Genomic DNA, 21,796 nt, shown 5'->3' on the forward strand with positions numbered 1-21,796 from the left:
GTCCCGGCAATACCTGCGCGCTAGGCTTTTTTTTTTTCCCCTTCTCTCCAGTTTGCTGCTGCCTGGGGCGAAACTACAGTTCCCAGAAGGCTTCGCGCGAAGAAGGCTTGGAAGTGGGCAGCCTGGAAGTCACTCGGGCCACCCGAGCTGGCGGTGTCTCCAGCAGACGGCGCGGAGCCGGACGCTGCGGTCGTGGGGCCCGCGGGGCGGGCAGCCGGGACGCCCAGGTATGTGGGTTCGGGTGCAGGGGCGGCCTCACGCAAGGGTGGTGGGGAATCGGTGTCCACTCGGACCCCGAGGGTCAGCGCGGGCTGGAGACCCGGCGGACGGCCGGGTGTGGGCACCGGTTGTGGGGGGCGGCGGCGCCGGGACTCGCGCCCTCCGGACCTGGCCAGACCTGTGCCTGCATGGCTCAACTTTCGAGACGTGCTACCAGCAATGTATGGAAGAGCATGGAGTGGGAGTCGGGTAGCGGTGGGTTCGTGTCCTGCCTCTGCCACTCGGGAGCTGCGATCTAGGGAAACCGCACCGAACCTCAGTTTCCCCTTCGGTAAAACGGGAATAAGAGTGTCTTTTGCTGGGGATTCTGTTGAGATGTTGAGATATGGCGAATAAGGCGTTTGGCACATGGAAGGCACTTACTACGTGTTTGCGCTATTGTTGGCTCCAATGAAATTGGGTGAAGGTGTTAACATCTACAGCATTGGGTTAGTTGAGGGTATGCATGTAAAGGGCCGAGTCCGTAGTTAGTACTCAGTGGAGAGTAGCTCCTGTTAATCGAAATTATTTCAGGGGCTTTGGTTTGAGAGGCAGAGACCCAGATTCAAATTTAAGCTGTGCCATTTATCAGCCATGTGACCTTGGGCAACTGGCTTCACCTCTCTGCGGCTCGGTTTCCCTATCTGTAAAATGGGGATTTCAATAGCAGCCGCCTCATGGAGTTTTGAGGATGAAGCGAGAATATTGTGTGTAAAGTGCTTAGAGCAGCAGTTGGCACATAGTGAGCATTCAATAAATGGTACCATTTATTCAGCGTTTTTCCTGCGACCCTGAGACCCTCTGAGGGTGGGGCTCTGGCTCTAGTCTAGGTCTGGCCCACGGGGGCGGGGGCGGGGGACCTCTGATCTAGTTGATTTCCTCTTCCGCAGCCTCAGGTTCCTTGTTTGTAAAATGGGATGACAACATCAGTCTCAGCGGGTTGTAAGGATTTGCTGAGATGGTATTCCTAGTCCAGAGCCATCTCCTACTAAGTAGCAGCTCTTATGCATTATAATTGTTCTTCTTCAATGTTCTCCATCTGGCCCAGAGACTGTCTAACTGTGGGCTGTGACATGACAGCCCCGAGCTCCCCCACACATTCACTCCCAGCCTCAGTGTCCCATCTGTGAAATGGTAGTCACAGGATTTCGTGCCAGGGCTGTTTTGATGATTCCAGGATATAATTCATGTGTAGCGTTTAGCACAGGGCAGGGTGCGTAGTAAGCACTTAATAAACATAGCTTGTTTCTCTTAATAGGCTTTTGCTGCTTCTGTTTATATGCAGAACAGAGCAGGGATGAAGTTAATGCCTCACCCCAATTTTTATTCACCAAAGATTAAATTTTGAAACAGGTGCTGTGTAAGAGCCTGAGAAAAGATGGTACTGGCCTGCGGTCAGCAGCCCTCTGCTTACCTCTCCCACACTCCTCCCCCCAAGCCAGCACATTCACCCCAGTGCTTTATGTACTACCCCAGGGATGCAAGCACTTGACCCTGTCTCAAATCCGTATTAACCTCCTGAGCTCCAGCTCCAGATGTAGAGCCTCTGCTTTCTTGATGTCCCCTGGTGACTGTCCCTTGGGCACCATGAACTCAACATGTTCAACCTAAACTTCTCCTCCCAGACCCAGGAGTCACCATCTGGGCAAATGGGCTAACTGTGACCCAGTTGCCTGAGCCAGACGCTTGGGACTTGCACTTCTCCCCCAGCCTTCCGAGGTCCAGCTGACTAGCAAGAGGGATGGAGCTGCCATTTCAGAGAAACACCATTTCATTGGCCCATCATGGTCTCCCATCTCGTGGGCACCAAAAGTCCACCTTGGCCACTGGAGATGGCCTTTTCTGACAAGGTTGAGTTGTTTCTTTTAGATCACCAGAGATTAATGCCTGTAAAACATTATTAAGGGTCGGAGAAGACAATATCGACTTGGCCTGACTGCAGTGGCCACATGTGTGGCGTAAAGTCCTGGTTTCTGAGGGGGCCCATTTTTACCAGTGTGGGTGAGTTCATTTCTTTCTCAAAAGTTATAGTGTGTCAGTGAGTTAGAATATCCTGTATGGGAAGGCAGCCATCCTGGACATTTGGGAGGCAGCGCACATGCCGGGGAAGAGGCTGGGAAGGGAATTTATTATATCCCTGTGTAGGTTTAAGTCTGTTGGCAGAAACCTGTCATTGTGATTTCATTTGATGATGGGAACCCGTGATCCCAGTCACATTTGTGATGGCTACCAAATTTACCTAAGTGTTTTTTTTGATCTGAGGAAATGAAGCAGTGACTTTTAAAAAAATCTTGGTCTTAATTGTTAGTGACAACAGCACATGGTTTTTTAGCAGTCTGTGTGGAATGGTCTAAGAGTTAAATGTGAGCCTGTTTTTCAGACATTGCAGTTGTCAGGTGGTAAATCAAAAATGGAATTTAGAATGTGCAGTAATTGGCGCCTTTTTTTTTTTTTCTGTACAACATATTTCACTGGTAGGTTTCAAATTTGCGTTTGAAAAATGACACAGGTTATGGTAACAGCTTAACCTTGTCATATGTTTAACTAGAAGGATCTAAGTTAAATGTATTTATGTTTTTAGAAGACAGTGTTTTTAGCTTTTAGAACGAGAGGCTACTGGACCAGTTCGTGCATCCCCGCTTTCTTTGAGACTAATGCAGCTGTTACTTAGGACTGCTGTGGTCAGAGACTTGATTTGCACCTGTGTGAGAATGGGTTGAATTTGGTTTTAAAAAGGTTATGCAAAGATATACGCACTTGTTGTAACATGTCAAACAACGCAGAGATGAATAAACAAAGTAGTAGGTGCCACCCTCCATTCTTAAAATCCCCTCCCCCAAAGGTAACCATTTACTCAGGCATGGAATATTTATTAAGTATCTGCAGTTCAGGATTGGAGAAAATGGTAGTGACCAGAATGGATGTGCTTTCTGCCCTTGGCAAGTTTGGTAGATGCTCTCCCTTGCCTTTTTCTGTGCTTGTAAGGATGTATATAGGCATCTATTGATTGTTTTCTTCCCTCTTCCTCACTGCTCCCCTGTAAAGGAGGAGTAAGAATCAAACCACACATATGTATAACTTGATTTTTTTCAATTAATAATAGGGCATATCCCTTCAAGTGATTGCATACAGATCTGACTTCTTCTTCTTTTTTTTTTTCCAAAAACTTTATTTTTAAGTAATCTCTATATCCACCATGGGGCTCAAACTTACAACTCTGAGATCAAGGGTTGCATACTCCACTGACTGAGCCAGTGAGGCACCCCTGGCTCATTCTTTTTAACAGCTAGACACACGTTCTTCAGTATGAGGAGACCATGCTTTATACCACCATTCCCTTGTCGCTGGGCATTTAGGTTGTTCCTAGGATTTCTTTCACCTTTGCAAAGATACGTCCAGTAAGCATTCTGGTACATACGCAGTAGAACATAGTGACTGAAAGCATTTGGACAATGAACAAGACAGAGAAGATCCTCACTGTCCTAGGGTTTACATTCTAGCTGAGGAGGTGTGCAATAAACAAGGTAATTTTTGATGCTCAAAGTATCATAGAGGAGTTAACAGGGTGAGGGGCTAGAGAGTGGTTGATAGGGCAGGCTGGTGGGGTGGGGAAGGGGTGGTTACTTTAACTGGGATGGTATGGGCAGGCCTGCATGAGCAAGAGGCACCGGCTGTGCCAAGAGCTGGGGGAAGAACATTCTAGGCCCCAGGAACAGCAAATACAAAGGCCCAGAGGTGGGAGTGAGTTGGCTACAAAAACAGGATCATTGTGGTTGGAGAAAGGCGAAATCCCATTTTTCAAGTTCATGCTACTTGAATTTTTATAAAATAATGCTAATTATGGTAATAGCACGTAACATTTCTTAATGCTTTCTCTCTACTAGTTGCTCTTCTAAGCATTTCACACTTACCCTCACAAGACTCCCGTGAAGTAGCTAAGAGTATGGGACTCACTTTACAGATGAGGAGCCGATTTCAGACTCCAGACTCTGCCCACACACCAAACTGCTGCTCTTCCCAGGCCCTCCTTGCAGGGCTGAGGCATGTTTACGGAGTGGATGCAGCATTTCCTTTCCAAGTTGTCTGACATGCAGAGCGCAGTGGACTATATTTAGTACATCATTCATGTGGCGGCTTGAATGGTCTGGGGAGGTGGTGGCATGGCATCTTTTCCACTGACAGACATGATGAGGTCCGTTTCTGTTGGGATGTTTGGTTGTTTCAGAATTGAAGGCCCTTTCGCAGAGCCTGTCCTCAAATAAAACAATGGTGAGCGTTCTTGAGGTGTGAAGGTGAGCGTCCCGTTTGGGTGAGCTTGGAAAGGGGACTTGGGCTGGTAGGGGAAAGCATGTTTCTGAGCACCAGGCCAGCATTTTGGGCTGTCATAGTATCAAAATACATTCCAGCAACTACAGAGGCACCTACCACAGCACCCTGCTCCCGCCACTGTGACTGTGTCCATTTTGATTTGATATAGCTTGGGCCTTATGGGTTGTTTGAATTAAGGGCAGGCCTGACTAGACGTGGGGACAGTGGTGGGTGCTTTTAACACCAGAAGTGTGGAGAGCATCTTTCATTCCGCCATCTAGGAAACATTTTTTTTCCTCCCTAGCTTGTGTGCCAGGCACCATGCCAGACGCTGACAATCTGAAGTTGAATAAGACACTGGCTCTCAGGGGTCTGCAGTAATATTGTACATTAGAAGTACTACGTGAGGGGCACCAGGGTGGCTCAGTGGGTTAAAGCCTTTGCCTTCAGCTCCGGTCATGATCCCAGGGTCCTGGGATTGAACCCCACATCGGGCTCTCTGCTTGGCAGGGAGCCTGCTTCCTCCTCTCTCTCTCTGCTTGCCTCTCAGCCTACTTGTGATCTCTGTCAAATAAATAAATAAAATCTTAAAAAAAAAAAAAAGAAGTACTATGTGAACCACCAATGTGGGCCATATACAGAACTTAACATTTTATAATGGCCACATTTACAAGAGTGAAATGAAATGCAAGAAATGAATTTTGATAATGTATTTTATTTCATCTAAAATATTATCATTTCGCATGTAATCAGCATAAGAGTTATTGAGATATTTTACTTGTTTTTTTTTTTTCATGTGAGGTCTTCAAAATACAGTGTGTGTTTTACACTGTCAGCCCATCTCCGTTTGTGCCAGCCACATTTCAAGGGCTCAGTAACAACATGTGTTGGACAGTGTGGACATAGGGCCCAAGACTCAGACGGAAATCAGGGGGGTAGTTCATGGTGATCAGAGATGCCGTCCCTGTTGTAGCTTGGTGAATAAAGATGGGTGAGGACTGAAAAGCATATTCACTGTAGGCAGGTAGCCGGGAAGACCCGGCTGTCTTCCGTCCTAGGTGCCTTATGGGTCTGGCACTGTGCTTCGTGCGTGCCGCGCGTGCCGTGCGTGCCAGCAGGGACCATGATTATCCCTGTTGTGCACCTGAGGAAGCAGCGGTCTGGCAATGAGAGGCCACTTGCTCAGGGTTTGTAAGTTATGGAGGCAGAATTTGAACTCCGGTCCAGAGACCATTCTTTTAATTCTCTGTCGTTTCTGCTGTCTTAGTGTTTAAGGGGGATGGGTTCTGAGTTTTGAGGAATAAAAACCACTGGAAGGAAACCTCACACAAAATGAATTCCCAGAGTTTGTCAGGATCGATCCTTGGCGCCAAATCAGTGCTGGGGTGCTGGTGGAGAGATGAGTGACTGACACTTGGATTCCTAACTTTGGGCTCTAGGTTTGGTGGAGACAGGTCTTATCTCCTAGGAAAGAGAGGGGACTTTGGGGACTAAAGAGGAGGATGGGCAGGGACAGTGATGGAGGCAAGGAAAGGGCCCAGCCTATTGAAAGCTCATTCTAAACTGCTTCTTTGGGCATGAAGCTTCTTTTCTTTTTCCATTATTGACTGTCCCTTGAGGCTGTGGCCCTCTGTGAGAGCTTTGTGGCCCCTTCCAGTGAGCCCAGCAACAGCGGCACTTACCCAGCACGTGAATCTCCCCTTTGCTCTGATCCAAAGAGGTATTGCTGGGGCACGTGGATGGCTCAGTCTGGCTCAGTCGTTGAGCGTCTGCCTGCAGCTCAGGTCATAGTCCCAGGGTTCTGGGATCGAGCTCCACATCGGGCTCCCTGCTCAGCGGAAAGTCTGCTTCTCCCTCTCCCACTCCCCCTGCTTGTATTCCCTCTCGCTGTGTGTGTGTGTCTCTCTCTCTGTCAAATAAATAATAAAAACATTTTTTTTAAATATTTATTTATTTATTTGACAGAGAGAGATTACAAGTAGGCAGAGAGGCAGGCAGAGAGAGAGAGAGGAGGAAGCAGGCTCCCTGCTGAGCAGAGAGCCTGATGCGGGACTCGATCCCAGGACCCTGAGATCATAACCTGAGCCGAAGGCAGCGGCTTAATCCACTGAGCCACCCAGGTGCCCAATAATAAAAACATTTTTTAAAAAGCAAAGAGATATTGCTGGATGAGGGGATGGGGTGAGGGAACACCACAGAGGTTTCTTCTTTCATCTGTGAGAGTCATTGTTCTAGACTTCTGACTCTCCTGGTTCCGGGTGCCCCCTCTCAGGGGCAGGATGAATCTGGGTCTCCTACCCAAACAAGGCAGGTACTGGAGATTGCTCAGTTTGCTCGTGTCCCCAGGTGGTGGCCTGGTGCCCGTCCCTGTCCCAGGTGGTGACTCATGAGGGTTTTAACCTCTTCGCCACTCTTCTCTCCTACTGCTAGACAGTGCCTTGTATGCCACAGATGCTCAATAAAGTGTCTGTTGGCTGAAGTAATGATACTAGCCAGCATTCACCGGGCACTCATTGTGTGACACACACTGCTGTTCGTGCCTTTCATGTAATTTCTCATTTAATCCTCATCACTCTCCATGGGGTAGGTACTGTTATTATTCCCCTTGCCTATATAGGGAAACAGGTCCTGAGGAGTGCAGGTCCTAAAGCTGCGAGTGTCCCAGCTAGGACTCAAACCCAAGCCACTGGCTCCACAGTCCAGGTTCTTAAACACTCACTCTGTGGGCTCTTGTGGCAAGACAGGTGGATGGATGGGGTGGACAAGCTGGACCATACTGACTATTCCAGCTTCTCCGCTCCACTTGTGGTCTCTGTCCTCCTGTTCTGGGATAGCCTTGTGTCAGGTCTCAGCACCTTTGGGCCCGGAGGCTTGAATACCACTCTGGGCGTGAAGTTTCTCTATGATTCTGGAACTTGCACTTCCCCCTTTCTTTCAATTAACCAGAACTAACTGGGTATTTGGTATTATGAAAGAATACTGATTTTTTTTTTTTTAGGTACAATAATGCTGCTGTAGTTCTGCTTAAGAAAAAAGCCCTTATTTTTAAGACCCACATTCTGAAATACATGTGAACTGGTAAGGTTCAAAATAATATGTATTTGCTTCAAAATAATATGTATTTGCTTCAAAATATAATGGACAGGCTGGAAGTCGAAGGGACAGTGTGTCTGGGAGAATGAAGAGATGAAGTAACTGTTGAAACTGCCCGTGGGGTTATTATACACTTTATTCACCTTTCTGTGTTTGAGATATCTCTTCATGAAAAGTTAGAATCAAGGACAACAAATTTCACTCGGAATTTGTGTATTTCGAGCTCAGGTGTAGGTATGGGAGAGTTTCTTGCCTCTGCCCAGTCCACTTGTATAATAAAAACAGGGTTTTGGGGCTTTCTTGTTGCTGTTTCCAGTATGGGAGTCAATACTTGGCCCAAGGCCTTTGAAAAACCCTTTGGTAAAGCAGTGTCCAGGAGCAGTGAGGACACCAGTGAAGGTCCCAGTGGCCACATGTGTCCCCGGCTTCTCTGAGTAATGGCCGCTCCGGGCCCTCCGAGGCAGTTTACAGAGCTCCCAGTTCCTGAGATCTGTTTCCTTCCAGCACCTGACTGCGGGGGCCCCTCCCACATTTTTTCCAAAGACGTGTTTCAACAGGAGGCCTCAGATCCTCCCCCAATCCTTCCCTCAGGGCAGACATGCACAGAGCCTTCCTTTGATGGGTCTTTGTTAAGGCCCCACAGAGAACCAGAAGCCGGCATTTGGGTTTGCCTCTAGCGTGGCAGGGAAGGTGCCCCCTTTCAGTTCTGACTTTTGACAGCAGAAGGGACAAGATGCAGCTCTGACAGACAGTGCCTCAGACCTGATGGTACTCCTCAGCCAGCCAGCAGTTAGAACTCCTTTACCATATATGCACCCTCCCCCACATATGCAGAGGCTCCTGTTGCATTTGTTTTTGTGGGGACTCGTGCTTAATCCACATGTGGCAGAAATCCTTATGTGGAAATGGCAGGAAAAGAGGACGCCCTCGTTTGGTGGGAGTGGGATCTCTGCTTATTGTTTGCCTGCCAGGTCCGTAGACATGGGTGACGGGGACAGGAGCTCTGGTCTGATCTGCCAGAGGCTGGCATTTGTTCCATCTCCTGATTTGTTCTTTTCCCCAATGCCCGGTTTCTGTACACCACACTCTCGGTGTGTGGGCAGGAAGGCAGAACTCCTCTCGCAGCCCTCCGGCTTCCTCAGCCTTCTGCCCCCAGCATCCTCTTCAATTCTGTCCTGTCTTCTCCTTTCATAGGCTTTGAGGCGAGTCCCGTGTGGAGAAGACGTGAGGAGGCACTGTCACTAGCTTAGCTTAATGTTCCCTGTTGCCGGTGTAGACTTGCACATGTGGGCTCCGAGAGTGGCGAACCCCAAATAGTCTGATTTTTCAACATAGGCATTTGGTGGGTATTCACGGAGCTGAACAATTTTCTAGGAATGAGGGAGACAGCAGTGAGCATGACAGAAAAGCTTCTCCCCTCCTGGGGCTCTCATTCAAGGTTATGGGGGCGGGATTCAGAGAGTAAATGAGAACTCAGGAAGGCACATGCTGTGTCAGGTGGTCATAAGCACTAAACTGAAGAAATTAAACAGGGAAAGGGGATAGGAAGTATTAGGGGGAAAGGTGTTGAAGTTTTAGACAGGGTGGCCAGAGGTGGCCTCCCTGGGAGGTGACACGAATACAGGCCTTTAGGAGGTGAGGCAGTGAGCAGTGGGGGTGTCTAGGCAGAGGGAGCAGCTGGTGCAAAGGCCCTGAGATATGGGCCTGGTGAGATTGAGGAGCTCCTAAGGAGGCCCATGTGGCCGGAGCAGGGAATGAGGGCAGAGAAGTGACAGGCTTGATGATCTCTTAGAATCCAGTACAAGTTTGTCTTTTCTTTGAGATGGGAAGGTATTACAGGGCTGATTGATTTGTTCATTAAATTTCAAAAAGTGCCCACATATGCCTGGAACTAAAAGAACAAAAATAAGGTACTTACCTCCCTTGTGCTGAGGCCACCACCATCCTAGTTTCTTGCTGGCAGCCAACTTCTTGACCCTGCATTGAGTGAGTTTCCTGGCTTGGATTAGGTTGAACCTTATGAAATCACCTTTTTGCAGTGCCCAGAGTGTTTGAATATTGGCAGTTTTATGAGGTTCAGCTTAATAGCTTCCTTTCCAGAGCCTGAGAAATCGACCGGTGCTTTCTTGGCGTAGGGGTTAGTAGTCAGAGGTCAGGACCTCCTTCCCTTTTCTGCATCCCACGCTGCTCTGTCAGTGACGGGCCCAACTGTGTCAGTGACGACAGCAGTGAGTACAGAAGTCCAGAGCCCCATACCCAGTCTTGCTGTTAAGCCTGTCAAGAGGCTGTCTCTTCCTGCCAGGACCTTACCTGGGGGTGGCATTAGTCATTCTTTGGCTTTCTGCATCTTGGTGCCACCAGTTTTGAAATCACAGAGTGTTCCCAGAGGGAAGGGCACCCCTGGACTGTTGCCAGATGTTTGGCATGACTCACATGGTGGGGGAGCCTCTGGGGCCGGGCAGAACTTCTGGGCATTCTGGATCAGTAAATGGGCACAGTAGCTGGCAGAGCGCCCAGCCTGGGGTGTCCGTGGGGTATCTGCCGGACTGCAGCAGCTCAGGCTATGGGAGGAGGTCCGAGGAGTGATGGAGAAAGGCCTGTACCCCCTCCTGTGTGCTACACCCCTGCACTGACCAGACAGTCTCACATTTCTAGAAGCCCAGGGCACTGGGCTGTGTTCTGGGTTTGGGGTGTAAAATAAAGGTAAAGGAATTTTGGGTCCAGCCTTGGAGGTACTCAATCAGGAAGTTGTGTTGGTTGGTCTGTCTGTGGTTGCAAACAATGGTAGTAGCAACAGCCACAGCAGCAGCAAATAGGTAATTTTTGTAACATCGACTCTCCACCAGGCACTGTGGTAGGCACTTCCCATGAAGTGACTCATCCCAAGCCTCCCAACAAGCCTGTAAGATAAGTACTCTTATTAGTCCCCTTTTTGCAGATGGGACAATTAAGTTTAAATAACTTGCCCAATGTCACACAGCTAGAAAATGGTAGTGACAAGATTTGGACCCAGGGTGTATGACTCCAGAGGCTTCACTCTGAACTCACTGTGTGTTTCTGCAGTGGTTTGCCGCCCTCAGACCTGAGCAGACATCAGAATCCCTGGGAGTGCTTGTTGAAATACAGATTGCCAGACTCCCACCCAGAGTTTCTGATTCAGTAGGTCTGGCTTGAGAATCTGCATTTTTTTTTTTTTTAAGATTTTATTTATTTATTTGAGAGAGAGGGAGAACATGAGAGGGGAGAAGGTCAGAGGGAGAAGCAGACTCCCAGAGGAGCAGGGAGCTGGATGCGGGACTTGATCCCACGACTTCAGGATCATGACCTGAGCCGAAGGCAGTTGCTTAACCAACTGAGCCACCCAGCCACCCAGGCGCCCTGAGAATCTGCTTAAAAAAAAAAAAAATATATATATATATATATATATATATATATATATATATATATATATAATTATTTGAGAGAAAGAGAGAGAGAGCAAGCACGTGAGAGGGGAGGGACAAGGGAGAGGGACAAGCAGACTCCCTGCTGAGCAAGGAGTCTGACATGGGGCTGGATCCAGGGACCGTGAGATCACAACCTGAGCCAAAGGCAGACGCTTAACTGTTACTCAAGCACCCAAGAATCTGGATTTTTGTCAAGTACCCAGGTGCTACTAGTGCTCCTGGGCCTGAGATTACATTTTGGGAACCATTGATCTACTGGAATAGGAAACCCAGAAGATAATGGCCTGGTCAGATTTATGATCACACATAACAAGCCCATAGATCGGCAGCACCAGAATTGACTAATTAAGCACTTCCACAATACCTGTAAGCAAGTCCTCTATGTTGTGCCACTCTGCCATCCTTGGTTTGTCTCCCATGTTCTCAGACTCATCCTCATGGGGACTGCCTCAGGGTGACTGCCACAGCTCCTATAGTCACACCTGACAAGACCATATCTAGCAACAGAAAGAGGGCATCTGTTACTGACCATTTAGCTCTAACAAGTGAGGAGACCTTTCTTAGACACCCCGCCTCTCAGATTCCCCTCATATCTCATTGGCCAGCGTTGTGACACGTGACCAGGCCTGGGCAAATCACAGGCAAGAACCCATCAGGATTTATTCTCAGGGCTGGAGGCTGGAACCATCTTTCCGTGAAGCACGTGACTTGGGAGGAGAGTGGCGATAGAAATAAAATTAGAGTAATATTTAGGAAAGAACTTGGAGAGGGGTTTGGAATTGGTAGGCAAATGACTGGATCTGCTGCAAAAGTTAGTAAAACAAAGTGGAAGTATCATACTCATACATTTTCATGTCACTGTACTTACACACTTTCATTTATAGTTACCTGAACCAGGACATCGCTTTTGTTCTCTACTCATGTCCACCTTCGAGAAGGGGTGCCTAGTCTCAGTACCATAGGAGATGCTGGTCTTGTTGAGAAATCCAGTATATAGTTTTTAAAGATTTTATTCATCCACTTTTGCAAGAGAGAGACCATGCGCGTGTATGGAGTGCGGCAGAGGGGGAAGCAGGCTCCCCACTGAGCAGGGGGCCTGACTTGGGACTCCATGCTAGTACCCTGGATCATGACCTGAGCCCAAGGCAGATGCTTAACCGACTGAGCCACCCAAACCTGAGGAATCCAGTATTTTATCTGAAAATCCAGGCAAATGCAAGCTGAAGAGTGAGGCAGCAGTCTGGGGCAGTGTGCCGGTGTTTGAGAGCATTTGCTCTGCTCAGAAACACTTGGCTCTCCCTTCTCCTTGACTAGTTGCTGTTCGAGGGGCTCCTCATAGAGGCTCAGTTTCCCCTTCTGAGAACTGGTTCATAAGGTAGCTGGATGGAAGGAGAAGAGAAGAGAAGAGAAGGAGAAGAGACTGGTCAAATGCTTACCCCAGTCGCTGGCACATGATAAGTGCTCACGAGTATGACCTCTGCTATTAACAAATGGGCCTTTTTTTTTTTTTTAAAGATTTTATTTCTTTGAGAGAGGGAGCATGAGCAGGGGGAGGAGGGGCAGAGGGACACGCAGACTCCCACTGAGCCAGGGCTTGGGGATAATTCCTGGGACTCCAGGATCACAACCTGAGCTGAAGACAGATCCTTAACTGACTGAGCCTCCCAGGTGCCCCAACAAATGGAACTTTTTTTTTTTTTTAAGATTTTATTTATTTATTTGACAGAGAGAGAGAGATCACAAATAGGCAGGGAGAGGGGGGGGAAGCAGGCTCCCTGCTGAGCAGAGAGCCTGATGCAATGCGGGGCTCAATCCCAGGACCCTGAGTTCATGACCCTAGCTGGAGGCAGAGGCTTAACCCACTGAGCCACCCAGGTGCCCCCAAATGGGACTTATTAATTGAATAATTAAGTTACCATTTAATAAGCATGCCCTCTCCTTCCAGCAGTCTGTGAAAGTGACCATTTTGCAGACTGTTTCCTGTGGATGCCTGTTGCTCGTGCTTTTGATCACAGTGTAGATACACGTGGGCTGTGGCGCTAACCTGAAGCTGGTAGTGATTCTGGCTTCTCTAGGTTGTCGGGTGGATTCAGTGCATGAAAGTATGTACAGCGCTTAGAACCACAGAGAGCACTTAATACACACTGGACAGTAGACCCTTGAATGACTCAGGAGTTAGGAGAACCAGCCCCCTCATGGCCAAAAATCTGTATATAACTTTTGACACCCCCCAAACTTAACTCCTAATAGCCTGTTATTGACCCGAAGCCTTACTGATCACATTCACATATTTTGTATGTTGTATTATATGCTGTTATTTTTGGAATAAAGCTGGAGAAAAGAAAATGCTATTGAGAAAATCAAAAAGAAGAGAAAGTACGTTTATACCGCTGTACTGTAAGAGCTATGCAAGTGGACCTGCCCTGTTCAAACCCATGTTCAAGGGTCATCAGTATTTTTTGTGTGTGTGAATGAGAAGGGCAGTAAGAATCTTTATTCTTTTTTCCCCACTCAGCTGCCCAGGATTTAAACACCATGACCACAATCACCCCGTTTTCAAGGTTGAGGCTGAATCTGATTGAGGGCAGCATGTCATAACTACAGCGGATAACTGTTGAGCATTTTTTGTGGGTTAGGCTAAGTGCTCACTCTACTGACCTAACTCTCCCATTCACCCCATTTTACAGATGTAGCAGCCAGGGCCCAGTGGGGGACCTCTCTCATCTTGCAAGGAGATCTGGTGCAGTGGTTAAAACTGGAAACCCAGAGCCTCGATCTTCTGGGTTACCTCCCCTCTAGACCACTTCCTTGTATTGTGACCTCCAGCCTATGACTTCTGTTCCTGAATTTTCTCATTTGTGAAATAGGAATGATAATAGTACACACTAAGAGGGTAGCTGTGAGGGCTGGGTAAGAGAACTCCCGCCACGTGCTTACAGGGATGCCTGGTGCAGGGTGAGCCCTCCCGTTTTCTGGCCGTTGTTATTATTAGGCAAAGCCATGAGGCTGTGCTTGCAAAGCTGGCCGGAGGGGCCCAGCGGCGGTCCTTAATCATTAAGCTGCGTTGCCTCTGTGAGCGAGGGAGCCAGCGGGCGGGGAGAGGACGGGGAGTCCGCCCAGGGAAAGGAGCCCACCTTCGGATGGTGAGTTTGTGAATGGAGCCAGCGAGCGCCAGCTGGGGGCCAGGGGAGGCGGTGGGCACGGATCCAGCCCTGGCTCGCCCCGGGGAACAGGTGGCCCGCTCCTGGGTCGGCGCTCGCTGGCGAGCCGTCTTTGTTACCTTTGAGCTTTCTCTGCAGCCCATTCAGGCTCCTCAGACCACGTGTCTGGTGAGTAAAGAGTCCTCCCCCTCCCAATCTCTCCCCGCTCCCTCCGCCCAGGGACTGTGGGCGAAGCGGTGGGCGAAGAGGCCCTCCTTGGGAGCGCGCCGGTTCGCTTCGCGGCGAGCGGGCGGGCGCGGGGAAGTCCGCGGCCGCGGTGTGCTTGCGGCCGCTGGGAGAGTCGCTGATGGGAGCCGGCGCGGCAGGTTCCCGTTTCCGCATTCCAGACACCCGCGGCCTGCGGGGGGGGGGGGGGCGGCGGGGGATGGGGGGAGCCGGCGGCGGCGCGCGGGCAGGTGGCCTTGCCCGGAGCAGACCTGGCGCCCGCGAGCTCCCCTCGGTCACCTGCCTGGTCCCCTGCCGCCTCTGGGATCGGGGTGCGCTGGGGCCGGCTCTGGGGTGAGTGACGTTTGCTAAGTTTGCTGGTAACTTGTAGAGCAGAGAAAGGTAACGATGTGTTTCTCGGTTTCAGGAATGAGACTGGTGCTTTTTTTGTTTTCTTTCCCCCACCCCTCCTCTGGCGTGAAATGTTTACCTGTCTGCTCCTAACTGTGAAGAAAGGTGGGTGGAGTGTTGAGGGAGTGAGAAGAAAATGGAAGCTATTTCTCCCCCAAGGAAGGAATCATTCCATGAATGCTGAGCACCTGTGGGATGCAGACTTACCTGTCAGGGGCTGTGGGGCATCCCTGGTACAGAGCTGTGTGGCCTCAGGTGGGTTCCTTTCCCTCTCTGGGCCTCCATCTACTCATCTGATGAAGCACGAAATAGGAGCAGTATCCACAGGCCTTTCCAGTGACTCTTATTATGTAAAATGCTCACAGCCTGGGCACCCAGTGGTACTCAGTGTCCGCTGTCCCTGTGCCCCCCCACTCCCCTCAAATTCTCTGGCCTTATCTCTGACTTCTCAACTGCTGCTGGCTGTACTCCAGCAGCTGGGGCCTCCTCCTGTTCCTCCTCCTGTTCCTCCCTCAGGGCCTTTGCCCTGGCTGTTCCCTCTGCCTAGAACACTTCCCTTAGTATCCCCTTCAGGTCTCTGCTCAAATGTCACCCTCTCCGTGAGGCCTCTGTCCTTACTAAATAGCACTTTCTCCACGACTCTTAGCCCTTTAAATGTGCTTTATTTTTCTTCATAGCATTTATTAGCCCTTGACATAATTGCTTATCATTTGCCTCCCCCCCCCCCCGCTAGGCTCCATAAAATTGTGGTAGGTGTGGGATAAATTATTTTATGAATGAATGTATGATATAAGGTGCAATAAGTCAGAGGACGGATGGCTGTCCACTCTTGGGGTTTGAGTTAGAATGTCACCGACCTGCAGCTGTGGGGAGGTGGCATACCCACACTCTCCCTTTGATCCTCATGGGGCCTGCCCGAGGCATCCAGGCCTCTGGCTTCCTGCCCCTCAGCCACTTCAGTCTGTTCAGTCCTAGCCCTGCCCGTGGCTCATCCAGGCAGCCTGGATTCACGTGGCAGGGGATAGATGGCCTTTGCCCTGTGAGTGTGGACGATGTATGCAGGTTCATTCAGGTGGGGAGGCTTTGTGGGAGACACCACCCAGACATACACATGTCCCCCTCTATATGGGAAGCCTGCCTTATTGCTACATCCTGCGTGGTGTTCCTGCAGAAGGTCGGGGAATGCCTTGGAAATAAGAATTAACCGGCCAGGCACTGTTTATTGGTCTTCTGTGCTTTACCCAGCCATCATTCTCATCCTGGGGCTGAACAGATTTTAATTAAATGGTGAACTCAGTGAGTCTCTATCGTAGCTGACACCCCATCAATCCTCTGGCTCCTGGTGTCAGCAGCTGGTTTTGTAAAAATACCGTGGGCAGGGCTTCCCCAGGCTCCATGGATCCAGGTTAGTGGCCCTCTTGGATTTCTCCCAACAGCATGAGACACTGAGGGACTTGAGGTGCTGACGGACTTGCCGCTGCATCATACACCATCACACCTCTGGGCCTGCCGCTATATTAAGGATGTGCGAAGTGTCAGCGGAGCGGCTCCTGCAGCATCGAACCATGCCCTTCGAGCTCCAAGTGCAGTGTTTTTGGAGCTGGGCTGAGGCCCCTCCTAAGAGGCCACTGCACATAAGGCTCAGGTCCCAGCACTGCCCACACTTTGGGCACAGTGTTTACCTTTTCTGGGCCTCTGTTTCCTTATATGGAAAATGGGAATAATTGATAATTCCTGCCTTCAATGAGAAGTTCAAGTGAGATCAGGTGATCCAGTTAGCACCATGTCTAATACATAGAGAATAATTGCTAAATGGGAGTGAGAATTAGGAATCCAAGCCCCTTTTAAATTTTTTTCTGTCCCTGTTTTGTGGACTCCTCTCTGCCCCATGTTCATGTCCGCATCCTCCCACAGTCCTGCGCTCAGAGTAACAACCAAGTACTGTATAGGTTTTTCCACATTTGCCTCCATTGTTACATAATCCTGTAGAGAGAAATGTTATCCCATAAGGAATAATATTACCCTCATTTTCCTGCATTTGGCTTTTCTGACGCGGCAATACCACGTAGAAATGCCTTTAAGTTCATAGGTAGCACTCACATTTGCGCTTTTTTTTTTTTTTTAAAGATTTTATTTATTTATTTATTTATTTGACAGACAGAGATCACAAGTAGGCAGAGAGGCGGGCAGAGAAAGAGGGGGAAGCAGGCTCCCTGCCGAGCAGAGAGCCTGATGTGGGGCTTGATCCCAGGACTCTGGGATCATGACCTGAGCCCAAGGCAGAAGCTTTAACCCACTGAGCCACCCAGGCGCCTCCACATTTGCTCTTTTAATGGCTGCATAACACATGGTGGTGTGGGTGTACCATAATTTATTTAGCCAGGCCATCCCTCATGCTCATTCCCTTTGTTTCTGTGGCTTTTTTTTTTTTTTTTTCAGATTATTATTTTTATCGATAGACTTCTTTAATTAGATTGCAGGCATCCAACCTGCTTTGCCACCTTGTTAACTTAAGCTCTCAGCCTTTGAGAATGAATATGAAGTAGCATTAACATAATGATAGCTCTGGCCCAGATCGGAGATGTATTTTCTGGACGGTTCTCACCAGGTCCAGCACAGCTTTGAACTGTCTACTTTAAATGCTTTTTAATTATAAAAGTGATTAATAGATTTCATCACCCTTAATACAGATCAGTCGTGCCTAATGAGTACTTGTTAACAAAATAAGAGAGAGGAGGTTCGTGCGTTTTCATTTTAAGGGTCTTTGTTATCTGTATGTGACCGATTTGGTGGGGATCTTGGATAGATGGGCATGTTTGATTTTTAGGTGGTCCTTTAATATTGGGCTTTGTGAAGCTTACACAGTGGTGTACAAGGTAGAGGTTTCTTCCAGTTCTCTATTACTACGGAACAAGCACCCACAAAACATAAGGCCTTAAAATGACGAACTCCGATTTACTGAGTCTCATGTGGATGGCTCTCCTGCCAGTTTTGACCGGGATTTCTTGGGTGGCTACAGACAAAGGTGGATGGAACTGGGACCCTCAAGCTGTTTTACTCATGTGACACCTTGGAGATGGCTGGGCCACCCTCACTGTGGTCTCCGTTCTTTTTCCGTGTGGCCTCGCCAGCTGGTAGACTGGCTGTGGACTTACAACATGGCAGCCCAGGGCTTCCTAAGCCCTCTGATGGCCTTGTCCAGAACTGGCCCAACTCACTTCAGCCTCATTCCGTTGGCTCAAGTGAGTCACAGGGTCAGCCCCAATGTAGTGTGGGAGGGCTGACGTAGGACTTGAGTTCCAAGGGGTGGGGCCCAGTGGGGGCCATCTTTAGAGACTACCACAGCCTTCATTTTCTCATGTAAGGAGAAGTGCCAAGGTGAGCAGGAGAAGGTGGTGGCACAACTTACCATCACTCCTGTGTCCTGGGCTCCTCTCTCTCTGCGTCGCTGCTATCCTTCACCTCATGGTGATAGGAAGGCTCTTCTGCCTCCAGCCCCACGTCCTTGTCACAGGCAGGAAGAAGCAAAACTCTTAAGGGAAGGGAGTCAGTGCCTCTATCAGGAAACCACAACCTTCCTTGAAATCTTCAGCTGACTTCTACTTGTGTCGCTTTGGCGAGAGAACCCCATGGCTTGACCACCCCTAGCTACAGGGAAGTCTTGGAAATGAAGTTTTTAAAGCTGGGCTTTTCACTGGGGCACCTGGATGGCTAAGTCAGTTGAGTGTCTGTCTTCAGCTCAGGTCATGATCCCAGGGTTCTGGGATCAAGCCCCACATTGGGCTCCCTGCTTGGCGGAAAGCCTGCTTCACCCCCTCCCTCTGCCTGCTGCTCCTCTACTTGTGCTTTCTCTTAAAATCTTAAAATCTTTAAAAAAAAAAAAAAGAAGAAGAAGGGCGCCTGGGTGGCTCAGTGGGTTAAAGCCTCTGCTTTCGGCTCAGGTCATGGTCTCAGGGTCCTGGGATCGAGCCCCGCATCGGGCTTTCTGCTCAGCAGGGAGCCTGCTTCCTCCTCTCTCTCTCTCTGCCTGCCTCTCTGCCTACTTGTGATCTGTCTGTCAAATAAATAAATAAAATCTTTAAAAAAAAGAAAAAAAAAAGAAAAAAAATCTGGGCTTATCACCACCCTAAATGAAGGGTCAGTACTGAAGAAAAAGAGAATGGACATGCCAGTAGCGGCATCTAGAAGTGTCTGTCCGGACAGTCTAGGAGGCATTGAGGCAGCACGCATTCATTTACCATCTGTTAAGGAAGTGCTTGGGGTAGGCCGGGCACCAGGCCCCTTAGAGAGGCTGCAGGTATCTGGGAAGGGAGCACATCTGGGGGTTAAACTGATCCTTTGCAGCCCCTAACTGGATAATTGCTCAGCTCACGCCTCCCAGCTAGATGTTTGAAGTTAGACTAATGATAATAATAATAACCAGTCTCATTAAGGGCTTACCTTGTGTAGAGGAACTACGAACCAACCCACTCTGTCTTTGCCACGGCCCCACAAAGTAGGCACTGTTACCAGCCTCCCTTTTCAGATACAGAAACAGACCTGCCAAGTTAAGTGACTTGCCATAGGCCCTTCTTGCTTCCCTCCCTCCCGCCTGCTCCTGGGGAGCAGTGCAGTCGACACGTGACACGCGGTCTCAGGTTGTCTGGCTCTGGAGTTGCTGAACTTTTTGAGTTTATTTCCAGAACCGTTTCTTGTGGAAATGAATATGTAAGTTACGGCGGGACAAACCATGAAGCAGAAGCCACCTACTACTTCATCCCCTCCACTCCTGCTTCCTCCCTCACTGATCCCATCTGTCAGTCACTTGGTGAACATGCTTCCTCACCGCTTTCTCAGTGTATTCCATTTTTTAAAGATGGTCTCTGGGCACACAACAGCAGATTAATCAGAATCCTTGGTGCACGGTACACTGGCATTTTGAGGTTCACCTAAAATGTCTGTTATAAAATATCCGCCTGCCCAGGAATGAGAACAGGAGCAGTAACACATGAACCTGTGTTGTGGTACTTCTCATCTCACCCCCTGCCTGCCCTCCTCGAGGTGACCAGCACGTCGAATTTGTTGTTTGTCATTCTTTATCTTAAAAACAATTGTGGGGGCGCCTGGGTGGCTCAGTGGGTTAAAGCCTCTGACTTCGGCTCAGGTCATGATCTCAGGGTCCTGGGATCGAGCCCTGCATCGGGCTCTCTGCTCGGCAGCAAGCCTGCTTCCCTTCCTCTCTCTCTGCCTGTCTCTCTGCCTACTTGTGATCTCTGTCTCTCAAATGAATAAATAAAATCTTTATAAAAAAATTATGTTTGAACTTTATACAAATGATATTGTCTACAAATGATGGATAGTCTTGTTGGGACTTACATTTTTTACATAATATTGTGATTCTAAGATTGAGCCAGACTGTTTTCGGATAGCTGTAGTTCATTCTGTTTTTAACTGCTGTGTGATATTTCACTGGCTGAATATACCACATTTTTTGTGTTTTGTTATTTGCATGCCAATGAGCGTTTCACTAGTTTCTAGATTTTTTGCTGTTCATGGGCTACTGTGAATGTCGTTCACATATTTCCTAGTGGGCATCAATGAGTATTTCTTTGGGGGGTGTACTGGGCACCAGATTGATGGGTTGTAGGATGTGATTATCTTTGACTTTGCCAAATATTGTCAGACTGTTCTCTAAACCTTGTTGCCAAGGGCTCGGTTTGGTAAAGCTTTTTTTATTTTTTGCCAGATACAAAATGAAATTCCATGGTTTCAGTTGTGCTTCTGTGAAGACTAATAAGACAGAATATCTTTTACTCTTCTTCCGGATATAGCTTGGTCATCACTTTGGCTACTTTTTGGTACTGATCTGTAGGTGTTTTTTATATACGCTTGATCCTGGAACTAGGTGGGAGTTAGGGGTGCATACCTACCGTGTAGTTGAAAATCCATGTATAACTTTTCACTCCCCAGAAACTTAACTACTAATTGTGTACTATTGATTAGAAGCCTTACTGGCAGCATAGTTGATTAACACGTGTTTTATGTGATATGTATTATGTACTGTATTCTTAAAGTAAGCCAGAGAAAAGAAAATGTTATTGAGAAAATCACGAGGAAGAGAAAATGCATTTATAGTACTGTATGGACTATGTGGACTTGCACAGTTCCAATCTGCATTGTTTCCAGGTCAGCTGTATTCTGGCTACGGACCCTGGGGCAGCAGCCTGTTTAACCTAACTGTACATTTTGGGATTCTCATGTCATCCTTTCCTTGGTTGTTCCTTCTCCCCTGTTTGCTCTCTCCCCAGCTTCATGATAGCTTTTTGTATATCTGCAGCTCACAGTGATTCTCTCTTCTTTGGAATGGTCCTTAATTTGTGGGCATTCTTATACATTGATGTAGATGTAGGACCCGTTCCACTCACTCTGCAGAGCTTTTTGATCCCAGTAGGTTCAACATCCTACTTCAACTGCATAAAATAGAAAACTGCATATAAAACAAAAGGACAGTGGCCTAAGCAAGATGAAAGTTTAGTTCTCTGTCACATAAAGGAGCCCAGTGCTGCATTCTTATCGCAGACCCGGGCTTCTTCTACCACTTTGATCCATCATCCTTGTCCTCCTGCCTCATGATTCAAGATGGCTACTCAGGCTCCAGCCATGGCATCCCAGCAAGCTGGGAAGAAGGGATGAACCTGGGCACCCCTGTCTCTAAAGAGTCTAGAAGACTTAATGGAAGGAGCACACACATTTTCTACATTCTGATTCTTGCTCAGTACTTAGTCCCAGTACCATTTATAGTTGCAAGGGGTCTGGGAAGTATAATGTTTATTTCGTAGGACCTTGTTCTAGGCTAAGAAAACCTGCTAAGTTAAAAGGAGAGATTCACTATTGGATTAGGCAGCCAGCAGCTTTACTAGTTCGTGTTCCCTAAAA

At 48.5% G+C, this 21,796-nt stretch overlaps 1 protein-coding gene across 4 annotated transcripts in view; it reads left to right on the forward strand.

Moving 5' to 3' along the window:
* SIPA1L3 (signal induced proliferation associated 1 like 3) overlaps positions 1–21,796 on the forward strand; it is a 234,043-nt gene that overhangs the window by 488 nt on the left and 211,759 nt on the right. The window contains exon 2 of one of the 4 annotated variants that reach the window (XM_082709071.1): positions 52–227. The gene's annotated coding sequence lies outside the window, so the exon portion shown is untranslated. Of the gene's footprint in view, positions 1–51; positions 228–13,965; positions 14,249–14,297; positions 14,435–14,669; positions 14,825–21,796 lie in introns of those variants that run through there. The other 3 variants (XM_082709072.1, XM_082709074.1, XM_082709073.1) reach the window with 3 other exon arrangements.

Source organism: Mustela nivalis (assembly GCF_964662115.1).
Source record: "Mustela nivalis genome assembly, chromosome: 18".
NCBI classification, from domain to species: Eukaryota; Metazoa; Chordata; class Mammalia; order Carnivora; family Mustelidae; genus Mustela; species Mustela nivalis.